Genomic DNA, 14,499 nt, shown 5'->3' on the forward strand with positions numbered 1-14,499 from the left:
CTGCCTCTTTTTAAATTATTCTCCAGAATGGCTGTGCCATTTTACATTACCACCAGCAGTGTACAAGAGACCTAGTTTCTTTGCAAGCTCAGCAGCATTTGGTATTGTCACTATTTTTTATTTTAGCTGTTATAACAGCCTAGAGGCCCAGTGCACAAATTCGTGCATGGGTGGTGTCTGGCTGGCCTGGCCCCAATTGGAGTGGATCAGGGCTGGGCCTGTTGGGAGGAGGAGATGGTGGGAGGTTGGCCAGTTGGCACGCCTTGATCAGCCTTATCAGGGCCAGGCAACTGGAGAGGGGGCCGAGGGTGATTGGTTGGGGGGCCAATTAAGGGTGGGACTGGCCATGGGGAGGGACTGTGGGCAGTGGGCTGGCCGGCCCCACCCCCGAATGGGGTGGGGGTGCTGATGGGGGGCCAGTGGCCTGGGGGAGGGGCCATGGGTGGTTGGCTGGCTGGCCCTGCCCCTGATCGAGGTGGGGGAGCCAATCTGGGGTGAGGCCAGGCCAGGGGAGGGGCTTCAGGAGGTTGGCTGGCCAGCCCCGCCCTCTATTTGGGATGGGGGTCGATCAGGGGTGGGGCCAGCCGGGGGGAGGGGCTGCAAACTGATGAGGGTGGTGGGGGCCCATCATGGGCATGGTCAGCTGGGGGAGGGGTGGGGAGGTGGCCGGCCAGCCCTGCCCCTATTGGGGTGGGGGGTGTGATGGGATGGGGCAGTCAGGGGGAGGGGCTGCAGGAGGTTGGCTGACCATCCCAGCCCCCTATTGGGGTGGGGGGTGCAATCAGGGGCAGGAGGTGCGATCAGGTACCAGGTTGGCCGGCTGGTCCCACCTCCTGATCTGGCCAGTTCACTGGTCACAGTGGGTGTCATAACAACCTGTTGTTAGGGTCGTTATGGTTGCTGGCTTTTTATATACTAGTATATAGATGTGTACACAGTGATGTGTCATCTTGGTTTTAATTTGCAATTCCCTAATGGCTAATGATGTAGAAAACACTTCCATGAGCTTATTTGTCACCTGTAAGTTCACTTTGGTGTAATGTTTTTCATGCCTTTGTCCATTTTCTAATTGAATTGTTTGTAGTTTTTTCTTTTCACTGTTGACTTTTGAGAATTCATTATATATTCTAGGCAAAAATCCTTTGTTTGAGAACATTTTCTTCCAATTGTTGCTTGTTTTTTTGTGTATGTTTTTTTTTTTTTATCCTCCAAAATGGGTCTTTTGCAGAGCAAATGTGTTTTTTTGTTGTTGCTTTGTTTAAAAAAAATTTTTTATTGATTTCAGTAAGGAAAAGAGACGGAGAGATAGAAACATCAATGATGAGAATCATTGATCGGCTGCCTCATTCACACCCCCTACTGGGGTTTGAGCCCACAACCCAGGCATTTGCCCTGACTGGGAATTGAACCATGACCTCCTGGTTCATAGGTTGACTCTGAACCACTGAGCCACGCTGGCCTGGCAAGGTTTTTAATTTTGACGAAATCTAATGTATCAACATTTCTGTTCATTGCCTGTGCTTTGTTGTTTTGTCTAACAACTCTCCACCAAGCCCCAGGTCCCAAATATTTTCTCCTATCTTGTCTTATAAAAGTTTGCTAGTTTTACATTTTACATGTAGATCTATAATCTATTTTGAGATTTTCTTTTATTAGCTATGTGGCTTAGGTGGAGATTCTTTTATTTTATTTTTTCTTTCTTTGGACAATGCATAGCCACTTGACATTTGGTGAAAAGTCACTACCCTTTCTCCATTGAATTTTGCCCTTTCTCTTGCCCCTTTGTTAAAATCTGTGTGGGGCTATTTCTGGATTCTGTTCTGTTCCATTGAACTATGTATCTTTTCTTCTGCCAGTAAAACACAATCTTGAATACTTCCGCTATGTAACAAGTCTTGAAATTGGGTGAAGTGATTCATCCCCATTTATTCTTCTTCAGAGTTGTGTTAGTGATCTAGTTTCTTTACTTTTACATATAAATTGTAGAATAATTTTTATTTCTACAAAATTTTTTCTAATACTTTGATAGGAATTACATTAAGACTTTTATATAAATTTTGGGGAAATTGACCTCTTTACCATTTGAGTCTTCTAATCTGTGAACACACAATATCCTTCTATTTACTTAGATCTTTTACCAGTAAACTTTATTTTACCAGCATTTTGTTTTCAGTGTACAAGTCCTGTATATCCTCCTCTAGATTTACCTCTAAGTATTTTTTTTTTAGTCCTCCCCCAAGGACATGCTTAGAGAGAGGAAAGGAGAGAGAGAGAGAGAAACATCTATGTGAGAGAGAAACATTGCTTGATTGTTTACTGTATGTGTCCTGACCAGAATCCAACTGGCAATCTTTTGGCAAGGGACAATGCTCCAACCAACCAAGCTGCTCTGACCAGGCCCTCTAAGTATGTTCTGAGTTATTATTATAAGTTCTATTTTAAGTTTCAGTCTCTATGTGTTTATGGGTTATATATGTGTCTGTATACAGGTGTGGGAAAAAGCAGGTTTACAGTATGATACAAGTAAATAATACAGTAATTAGTAAATAACCATACAAGAATAAACTATGTTTCATGCACTCACACCTGTAGACCTGCTTTTGCTCATCTGCCTATTGATCTTGTGTCATATAACCATGCTGAGCTCACTTAGTTTTAAGAGGTGTGGGGTTTTTTTGTAAATTCACTGGAATTTTATACATGACATCTACAAATAGGGAAAGACTTATTTCTTTCTTTCCAATCTGTATGCCTTTTATTTTATTTTCTTGACTTATTTAATTGATTATAATTTCCCTTTTTTCCCCGTGATGTTGAGTAGCAGTGGTGAGAGAGAGACATCCTTGCCTTATTCCCAGTGTTAGAGGGATCGTAGTCAGCTTTTGATGTTAGCTATACATGTTCTTCATCAAACTGAGGAAGTTCTTCTCTACTCCTGAGTTTTCTGAGAGTTTTGTCATAAATCGGTTTGGAGTTGTCAAATATTTTTACTGTGTCAGTTGATATGATCATATTGCCTCTAAAGAGGGTGGGCTACATTGGCACCTGCAGGCAGGGCAAGGACTCCTTCCTACTGCTGAGTGGGGGTGGGAGTGAGGCTCTTATTAGACCTTCCCTGGCACTATTCTAACAAAAGGGAGGAACAGCACCTCATTACTGCTCCCCATGTGGCCTCCACTCACATTCTGAAGAGGGGGTCGGTTGGCCTTGTTCACCACTGAATGATGATGAGCATCTGACTCTCCTGGAAGCCTCCCAGACCCCACCTGGCAGGAGCATTAGGACATCTTGTTATCACCTGGCAGTGATGGGCTCTCCATGCGATCCTTCCTGGCAGCTGCCAGGGGTACCCACAGTTCTTTCTGTGGAGTTGGGCTGGTGGGGGCCATTATGGTCTGACAGTTTTCTACAGGCAGGATTGCCCCTTCCCGGGTCTGCGGCTAGAGAGAACAGCCTTCTGTTGGAGTCATTTTTGTCTGCACCTGTTGGTGTTTCTGGGTTATGAGTTTCTTTGGTTCCAGGTTTGGGACATTTCACAAAAAAGAAAACCCAGAGGATCCATAGCTATGCTGTTTTTTGGATCCTGAGGTCCCTAGCCAGTTCACCTCCTCCTCACATTTGAATGTCTTCTGATATTTCCTTTGTAGAGAAATCCAGGATTTTTAGTTGTACTCAGCAGAAGGAATAGGAAAATATATGTCTACTCCAGCTTCCTGGGTGGATGTCAAAGCCATAATAACTTAAAAGTATAAGATGTGAAAGTGTTAAATGTTGTAACAGGAATGGGCAGAACAGTCAAATACCACTTTAAAGTATCAGTACAAATTTCAGCAAATGTTAAAAAAAAATTACCTAACCAGTAAAAGCAGAATTAGATCTCTGCACTTATAATACTCGAAAATAAATTCCAGATTTCTGTATCATTAATCATATAATTAATTAATTGTATAATTAATTTTAAAGCAAAACTGTATGAGAAAATATAAGCTCATTATATAATCAAAATAGGAATAAATTTGTAACATTCTATACCAGCCTTGGGCAAACTATGGCCCTCGGGCCGGATCTGGCTGTTCTATCTGGTTCTCTTGCTCTCCCCCCTGCTCCTTTACTTTGAATTTATATTAGTTCACACAAACACTCCATCCATGCTTTTGTTCCGGCCCTCCGGTCCAGTTTAAGAACCCATTGTGGCCCTCGAGTGAAAAATTTTGCCCACCCCTGTTCTATACACAAATGTGGCTGTCTTTAAAATAGAAATAACTCAAATTATTAAGAGAAATATGAGAACTGTAAGTAAAAAATAATTAGGGAAAGGCCCAAAGACATCATTTGCATGAGGAATACAAGTAGCTAACAAATATGCTTGTTGCTTCATTGTTGCAAGGTGGCCATTGCATTTCCCAGCATCATACCAACACTTCAGGTAGAAAGAAGAAGAAAGAGAGCCCACATTCCACATTTACACCCCCTTCCCGGAAACCTCCTTTAACAGACTTGCTTACATCTCACAGGGCCAACCAAAGGCAAGCCGAGGAGTAAGTATTCAATTTTCCAGACTCCAGAATAGATGATGGCAAGAAAGACAGAGTTAGGAATGTCTGCCAAGTGAGCCAACTTCAGTTTTTACATAGTACTTTCATGTAGAAAATTAAAAGCATATTTTGCAGAGTGCATCGATCGAATGTAGTGACAACCAAAATATGCAAGAACTGTGCTTTGCAAGCCCTCTAAAAAGCACTTGTGACATCTGACCATTAAAAGGAATTAGGAGATGTTCTCACAAACTATTCGGGCTCTGATCCCTACTTTGCAGGGGTGTGACACCATAAACTGCATGTCTCTATGCTGAGAGAAGATTAGGTTGCTGTCAAGCAAACGTACCTCCCCATAAAGTCTTCCGCAGGCACTTTGTCCTGTGCGATGGGGAAGAGCACTTTCAAGCTGTGTTTGGTTTCGTGAAATCCAAGTCAGCCATCCAGTGACTGCAAAGAACAAGTTATCAAAAAGCAAAATTGTGCCCGGCCGAGCATGGCTCAGTGCTTGAGCATCAACCTGTGAACCAGGAGGTCATGGTTTGAACCAGGATTCCAGGTCAGGGCACATGCTTCGTTTGCGGGCTCGATCCCCAGTGTGGAGCATGCAGGAGGCAGCTGATCAATGGTTCTCTCTCATCATTGATGTTCCTATCTCTCTCCCCATCTCCCTTCCTCTATGAAATCAATAATATATATATTTTTAAATCAAGATTAGTCATACAACTGAAGGCAGCAAGCCATTGGACAAAGCAAAGTGTGGGGTCAGGAGATCTGGGGGTTCCATCACACTTGCTACTTCTGTGTGACCTTCATTAAACTGAGCAAGTTCAGCTTCCTAATTTGTAATTTCAGGGGTGGGGAGAGAACCACTTAGGCACCTTGAGCATAAGATGACTACATCCTATTATAATTGATATCTTTTGAAAATTAAGAAGGCAATGAATCACACTAAACCGCTCACTGGGCGCCAACAGAAAGGAACACAGAGAGGCCTGAGGGAACAGGGATAATGGCCTGTGTCAGCGCCATCATTCATGGTGGATGGTACAATCCACATAGCAGATATAAACCCTTAGGATCCAGTAAAATTCTGTCAACATTATTTTTGTACAATGTTCTGGAGAGATGACTTAGCAATGCAATTTACTGAGTCCACACTCTAGCTCAAGCCTCACATCATTGTTGATTGCCTTTCACAAACTAGAAAGAGTAACAGCTCAAGAGTGAAACAGTTGTCAAGATGTTGTCACTGATAGTTACTGAAATCTCACAGCCCAGGAATCACAGGCTACACAAGGATCCCTGTGTTGGTACCGTGGAAAAGTATCGACCTTCAGGTGCAGATCAAAGTGATGGCTGTCAGCACAGGCTGTGACGGAGATTGAATTCTCACCCGCCCACTAGAGCTATGTGATATTCAGTAAGTTACTTAACCTCTCTGTGCCTCCATTTCTCATCTGTAGAATGGGAGACAATAATTGTACCCACTCCTTAGAACTGGGTGAAATTTAAAAATTTGAGTCCAATGCTTTGTTTCTAGATAGTTATTATCAGAGGTAAATTTTTTAAAAAATATATTGTTATTGATTTCAGAGAGAAAGGGAGAGGGAGAGAGAGAAAAAAAAAACATCAATGATGAGAGAGAATCATTGATTGGCTGCCTCCTGTACGCCCCACCCTGGGGATCCAGGGCGCAACCTAGGCATGTGCCTGAACCAGGAATCAAACTGTGACCTCCTGGTTCATAGGTCAACGCTCAACCATTGAGCCATGCTGGCCGGGCATCAGAGGTAAATTTTAATTCTTCAAGTAAATCAGTGAATTTGCTTGTAAGTGAACTAAGCTTGTAAGCTGTATGTACTTAGCAACTTGTGGTGGATTTCTTAATTAAGAGAATAGAGTTTCTCAATGCAAAAATGTATGTAAGTGGCAAAAGTAGCAAGTTTAGCATAAAGCTTGAGGAAGTGGTTAATGAAACACTCCAGAGGATGTGAGCAGGTTTGCAAACTTCTGTTGCCTAAAGCCCCGAGCGGCTCCCAAGGCAGCCTGGGGCCTCTCCTGGGAAGAAGCCACAGAACAAGGGAGATAGAAGGTCCTGACACAGCAGGAGTGGAAATGTGTCTTTGGATTCGGCTTAGACTATGTCTTCCAGCAAACGCTGACAACTTCCCTGGCAGTGGCCATGGAAACAGAACTGGGAGTGTTCTCACTGTCGCCTATTCCTTTCTCTGGTTGGAAACCTCTCCTGGGTCCTCCCAGTCCTTAAAACGGGGTGTTAAAATGCACCTGTAAGCCGGTGGGAAAGGCCAGTTGTTCATTAAATGATGCTGAGAGCTGGCTCACCATTTAGAAAAACAAAGTTGGAATGCTATCTCAAACCAAAACAAACCACAAATGGGTTAAATATAGAAAGGAATACAAGGACACGAAAATATCCGAAGAAAACACAGGTGAATAGTAATTGAGCTACGTCATGGGAAAGGCTTTAGGCCTATGGTGCTTGGAGCAGAAATCATAAAGGGAAACATGATGGTTGATTGCATTGAAATGTTTAAATGTCCCTTTGTGAAAATATACCATAGACAAGATAAGGAGAACAGTAAAGAACTTCAATATACCTACTAGGTTAATGGGGAAAAAGCTGTTATACATGAATTAGGGAAAGATGGCCTGTACTTTCTGCTCCCACCCTACCATGGTGATGGCCACGCCCAGGATGGTGAAGAGGAAAGACCTACAGCTGATAGACATGGAGAAAGCTTGGCCTCAGAGTAATCAGCTGCCTTCCACCTGTCAAGTTGTCAGAGATGCAAAGCGCCAGCGCTCCGTGGAGGAGGCACCGGAGTATCCGGTGGCGTGCGTGCATACTGACCGTGTAAACACACAAAAAATGGTTTGGAGAACTAGCCAGCCATTAGATAATTTTTAATGAAATGCTTTTCACAACTTCTGTTATTTATCCTTAGGAAACTGTCAGTGACATGCCTGGACATTTAGACCAAGACGTCCATTGCGCGCAGTTTAGAATCTCAGTGTTGAAGTGAAGGAGACATCTGCCATCTGAGGTGGTTAAACATTAAGATTTTGTCTCCACATGGAATCCTATGGGACTGTTTTTAAAGTTATGTGTTGATGTGGAATGACATCACAATTAAAAATTATAAAACAGGATTAAAGTATAAGTCCCATTTATATCCAATTTCTCCATCTTGCTGACAAATGCTTGGAAACGAGTGTCCCGCATGCTGGTACTCCTCGGGACGGTCGTGGTCGTGAGAAGAAAGACATGACTGCACCAGCCAGATGAGCTGGGGAGATAGGACAAGTAAGTGCAAGGGGTTCCCTGATTGGATCCTGGGAGAGAAAGAGGACTTCGATGGGAAACGGATGAAATCCAGATAAAGCTTGGGGTTTAGTTAAGCTTAATATATCAACACCAGCTTCTTGGTTCTGTGAAATGCACCCCAGTAAAGCAAAGTGTGGACAAGGGGGGATTGCTGAGGGCATGTGGGAACTTACTATATACCTTTGCACCTTTTATGAAAACCCAAAATAATTCCAAAATAGAAAGTTTATTTGAAATATTAAAACATCTTCACAAAGGGTGTATATCTCAGAAGTTGGATTAGGATGGAGACCTAAGACTTTCAGACTCTATGTGTGACTATGCTTGTTATGTAGTGGGCAAGCTGACTTAAGAATAAAATGATAGTATAGAAGCATATTTGTGCACATGTCTTCTAAGAAAAACAAATGAGCATGATTCTATTTAAATGTTTTTCAAGTCGGTTACCTCTTTTGCTTACTTTTGTATTCTGATTTTAAAAACAAACATACACTGCCTAAAGGATAAAAGAATAATGAATTTTAAAATACCCCTGAAGGTGGGTGTGGGCAGGTGCCATTCTCGCATCTCTGGGCTCAGGAGCTGGCATTAGGGGTTTCCTGGTCATGTGCCTGATCCATTGGGGCCACAGAAATTTTTGTCTCTTTAATTAATATTCCTATACTCTAATTATAATCCAACATAAATAGGTCAGTCCATTCAAGACAGAAAGGTGAAGATGAAAGTTTTGATATCAATAGAAAGACAGTTTCACAGCATGAAACAGAATTTCCGGCAGGACTGGTTATTTATACTAAGATTCCAGAGAAAATGACAGCCAGCTGAGGAGAGAAAACGCAAAATCACTGAACTCAAACACTATTGGAAACCGAAGACAAAATATAAATAACCATTTTGCCTATTTCATGTTTATCACAACCACCACACTGCTGTATTTGGGATAAATAGGTTAATATCTGAATGCAAATGTGACTGATGTTTATTGAAATACTTTAGATATGTATCCACAAAATGCAATCTTTTCATGTTTGTCTTACCCAGAAACGAATTTGCTGGATGGTTTCCAAGCTGTAATTTGTACTTTCAGGAATGTAAATACCGCATTCTAATTGATTTCCCAGTAGCTTGCAGCTCCTGGCGATTAGGCGACAGTGGATGAAGCGTGGGAGACAGCTGCACACACCCCTCCCCGCAGGCCTCTGCTCTCATGTGCTATATTTAAAAACTTATTTCTGTGAGACTCAGAGACTTTATGGTTTCAAGGACCTTCTTCATAAACACAGTGATTTATGCCTGCTGAGGGTTACTGACAAGTCAACTGGTAATTATGACATAAAGTGCTGTAATTGGTGAAATTATAAGATTTCACAGGAAATCAAAAGAGAGGCACCTTGGAACGTAGATACCTGGTACACAAAAGGCTTGCGCAGGTAAGCGGTGCATCTAAGTGAGGTTTGAAGGACAAGTAGTCTTCTCGCAGGTGAACACAAGATCAGGGAGAAGGAAGTGTTTCAGGCAGAGGGAACAGCACCTGCAAAGGCCAGCAGGCGGTGGGAGAGGATGGTGGCCTGAAGGGACGGGGCAGAGCACTGGGATGTGGAGTGCCAGGTGGAGGGGTGAGGGCGGGGCCTGAGGGGGAGGAGCACCCCATTGTGAAGGGCCATAGTTAGGAGGTTGGATTTTATCCCAGGGAGTTAGAGGCTGAACTGTGTTTCCCCACCTCCTAAAATTCATAGGTGGAAGCCCTAACCCCCAATACCTCAGAACGTGACTAAGTTAAAACGAAGTCATTAGGATGAGCCCTAATCCCATATGACTGGCATCCTCGTAGGAGGCAATGAGGACACACAGCAGGAAAACATATGAAGACCAGGGAGAAGACAGTCGTCTGCAGCTGAGGAGAGAGGCCTCAGAAGTACCCACACCTGCTGTTTCCCAGGACCCAGGAATGAGAAAGTAAATTCTGTTGTTTTGGTCACCCAGGCCCTGGTACTTTGTCATGGCAGCCCTAGCAAACCCTGGTAAGGGCAAGGAGGTGCTTTAAGCAGGCAGGAGGAGGATGGTTAGGTTTTCTTTGTGAAAAACCACTCTGGCTGATGGACAGAAGGGACGGACGATGGTTGCAGCTGCTCTGAGAGTCTGTGTGGGCCGTGCAGGGCACCTTCTAAATAGATGATAATACAAGTCATGTGCCCACAGGTCGTATGCTGCACTTCACAACTGCACACTTAGCCGAGGGAGCCCTGATGACAGTAGACAGGTAAACAAATTGGAAATAAGTGAATAGACTTGAGAGAGATTTAGAAAATAGACTCAATGAGAGATTTAGAAAATAGACTCAACCTTTTTGAAGGTTGGTTGGAAACTATTAATGAGAGAGAGAAAGAAGTAAAGGGTAAGCTATTTTTAGTCTTGGGCAACTGGTGGAAGGAGGCACCTGCTGAAGCCATATAAAAAAGAGGAGGGAGAGCTAGATTGGAGAGAATGATTAAGTCCACTTTGGCTCGAGTTTAAGAAACCAAATAAGATGTCCAAGTAGAGATTTTCAATAGGGAATTGGAGATATTAAGATATGTGCTTTCATATGGATCACAATTTTAAAGCCCACTATTTTAAACCACAGAGGTTGATAAGAAAGAATAATGTATAAAATAAGAAAACAGTGTAAGAGAAATAAAAATCATTGTTTTTATAATCCAAACTCCTCAGTCAGAAGGTCATTAGAAGAGTGTAGTGGCAAAGTCAGAACAATGGTGTTGCTCATTCCCTTCTCTTCTACCCACCACTGGAGCCAGGCACAGTCAGGTCCTCACATCTAGCTCCTTGAGGCTGGGAGAGCCCGGGGTATAGCAATAGTGCACACATGGATTTCCCTATTCATCCGGCTAATGCTAGGGAACCTACAGTGTGCCATACACGGTGCTAAGCTTCTGTTGATCAATAAAACTGTCACACTGCTCCCCATTCTCAGAACAATCTAGATGTTTCATCTGTTGCAGGACCCCTAGAATTGTACTTCTAGTTACAGCATAGAAGCGTCTTTGCTGAGTGCACAGCTGGAGTTGCTTCAAAAATACATGTAGATTTGGAAAAGGAAAAACAAAGCCACTGCCCCTCTGCCTTTTTAAAAATTTATCTTTATTTTTGAAAGTAATACAGATGTACCATTTTCTCCCCATTGACCCTCACCCCAGGCCTTCACCACACTATTGTCTGTATCCATGGGTTCTGCTGATTGCCCAGCTGGAGCATATAAATTCTTTGTTTAATCTCTTCCCACCCACCCACCCCCACCTTCCCTCTGACATTGATCAGTCTGTTCCATGTTTTTATGTCTCTGGATCTGTTTTGTTCATCAGTTAATTTTGTTCTTTAGATTTCACATTTGAGTGAGATCATGTGATGCTTGTCTTTCTCTGACTGACTAATTTCACTTAGCATGATACTCTCCAGGTCTCTCCATGCTGTCTCAAAGGGTAAGAGATCCTTCTTTTTTACAGCTGCATAGTATACCATGGTGTAAATGTACCACAGCTGTTTTATCCACTCATCTGCTGATGGACACTTGGGCTGTTTCCAGATCTTAGCTAATTTTAAATTGTGCTGCTATGAACATAGGGTGCATACATTCTTTCTGATTGGTGTTTTGGGTTTCTTAGAATATATTCCTAGAAGTGGGATCACTGGGTCAAATGGCAGTTTCATATTTAATTTCTTGAGGAAACTCCATACTGTTTTCCATAATGGCTGCACCAGTCTGCATTCCCACCAGCAGTGTACTAGGGTTCCCTTTTCTACACATCCTTGCCAGCACTTGTCATTTGTTGATTTCTTGATGATAGCAATTCTGACAGGTGTGAGGTCATACCTCATTATTGTTTTAATTTGCATTTCTCTGATGATAAGAGATTTTGAACATTTTTCACATGTCTCTTGGCCATATGTATGTTCTCTTTGGAGAAGTGTCTATTTAGGTCCCTTGCCCATTTTGTCTTCCTTTTGTTTTGTTAAGTTGTATGAATTCCTTATATATTGTGGATATTATCAGATGTATCATTGCCAAATATGTTCTCCCAGCCAGTGGGCTCCCTTTTTTTGTTGTTGATGGTTTCTTTTGCTGTGCAGAAGATTTTTATTTTGATACTAGAGGCCCGATGCATAACATTCATGCAAGGGCCTTGGCCCCTGCCACTGCGGCGCTGCTTTGTCCGGAAGGACGTCATTCTAATTAGCATATTATGCTTTTATTATTATAGATAGTCCCATTTATTTATTTATTTTCTCTTTTGTTTCCCTTGCCTGGGAAATGTATCAACAAATATATTGCTAAGAGAAATGCCTGAGATTTTGCTGCCTATGGTTTCTTCTAGGATTTTTTTTCTCTTTATTGATTAAGGTATTACATATGTGTCCTTATCTCCCCATTGCCCCCCCCCCCACACCCATCCACTCATGCCCTCACCCCTCTGGTGTCTATGTCCATTGGTTAGGCTTATCTTCTAGGATTTTTATGGTTTCTTGACTTACATTTAGGTTTTATATTGATTTTGAGTTTATTTTTGTGTTTGATGTAAGTTGGTGGTCTAGTTTCATTTTTTTGCATGTATCTGTCCAATTTTTCCAACACCATTTATTGAAGATACTGCATTGACTCCATTGTATGCTCTTGCCTCCCTTGTCAAATATTAATTGAGTGTAATGGCTTGGGTCAATTTCTGAGTTCTCTGTTCTGTTCTATTGATCTATATGTTTGTTCTTGTGCCAGTACCAAGTTGTTTTGATTACAGTGGCTTTGTAGTATAACTTGATATCTGGTATTGTGATTCCTCCAACTTTGTTCTTCTTTATCAAGATTGCTGCAGCTATTCGGGCTCTTTTTTGTTTCCATATAAATTGTTGGAGTGTTTTTTTTCTAGGTCTGTGAAATATGCCATTGGTATTTTAGTAGGGATTGCATTGAATCTATAGATTGCTTTGGGTAATGTGGACATTTTAATGATGTTAATTCTACCCATCCATAAACACAGTTTATATCTTCCTCTATCTCTTTTTTCAATGTCCTGTAGTTTTCTGAGTACAAGTCTTTTACCTCCTTGGTTAAGTTTATTCCCAAGTATCTTAATTTTTTGTTGTTGCAATAGTAAATGGGCTTGTTTTGTTTGTTTAGTTTCTCTTTCTGAGTATTCATTATTGGTGTATAAAAATGCCATCGATTTAATTTTGTATCCTGCCCCTCCGCCTTTATTGTCACCCTTAATCAGAGATTAACCATAAGTTGTCTGAGGACAGTACTTTGCATTTGGCATTATCTGAGATGAAGTTCAGACAGTACTAGTTATCACATACTCCCCAAATGCTTTTATACAAATTCATCAATATGCCTAAATGCTTTTGTCTAGTGATGAGGCAGACAGGTTTAGGAATTATGCTTTGCCACAGGACAAGCTAGGACAGAAGCAGATGTGTGGAAACTACAGCTGACTGTCCAGTTTCTGCTCTCTGAGAACGACCCTTTAGGACCACCAAACAGTAACTGATGGACAGCAGGAGGGAGGCTCTATTTTTGCTTGAGCTCAAAGTATCATGATTTGAGCACAGACGTAAATGTAACCCTATTATCAGCCCCAGACTGGTGAGGCCCAGAAACATTTGGGCAACATGAGATAAGTAAACATAATATTCAAATCCTTCTGGGAGCCTGGGATAAGAGTGCCTTGCTTTTTTAAAAAGAATGCTTGTAATATGAAATAATCATTTATGTTGATCTTTCACTTTATGATGGAAGTTTGTTCAGCTTAGCAACTCCATCAAGAGCAAAAAATTCATATGCAGGAGATTATAGGAAAGCAGGAAGCTTTAGACTTTTGGCAGAAGGAAAGGGAACTAATCAGCCATGACTAAGAAGTCAAACATCCTTAACCGAGTTGTAAAATCCAGTCTGGGAGCAGTGGGGACAACCATAGTCAGTCACCCAGCCATGTTCTTGAGAAGCATGGTGGAACCAAAGGAGAGACCTGACTTGAACAGCGGGAAAGGGTGAAAGTGATTTCTCCCAACTCGGGTGGAATTGGACTTGGAAGCATCTCAAGGGGCCATTTCAGTTCTCTTTATTGTTTGGTTCTTGTTCAATCCAATTTCAGCTGAAATGGGAAATCAGCTGGGGCTAGGACCTTGTGGGTCTACAGAGATGTGAGTGATGCAGCAAAATTGTCTAGGAAGAAAAATCCACACATTGAAATTAGTTCTAGGAAACACACGCTACATAGATAGTGTGTCAGCACCCATGTTCACCTGCTTTCGTTTTCCCATCATGCTTTAACATTGATGAGGGGCTTACACAGCAGCCAGATGTCTTCACTGAGTGTACTGAGATTCTGCGTCCAGTTCCTACAAGTCAGCTATGTGGAGGGCAAAACTGACGGTCAGAAACCTCGTAGTAGCAGACATATTCTTCTTCTGCAACCTTTTGAGCAGTGTCTCCCAGCTGTGATGTGCTCCCAGACAGTGAAAAGGTGGAGTTAAAACACAGGTTCTGACTCTGAATATCTGAGGTGGGGCTGGAGATTTTCTACTTCTAAACGATGCGATGCCATTGGTCTACGTCACACTTTAGCA

This window comes from Plecotus auritus (assembly GCF_963455305.1).
Source record: "Plecotus auritus genome assembly, chromosome: 7".
Lineage (NCBI taxonomy): Eukaryota > Metazoa > Chordata > Mammalia > Chiroptera > Vespertilionidae > Plecotus > Plecotus auritus.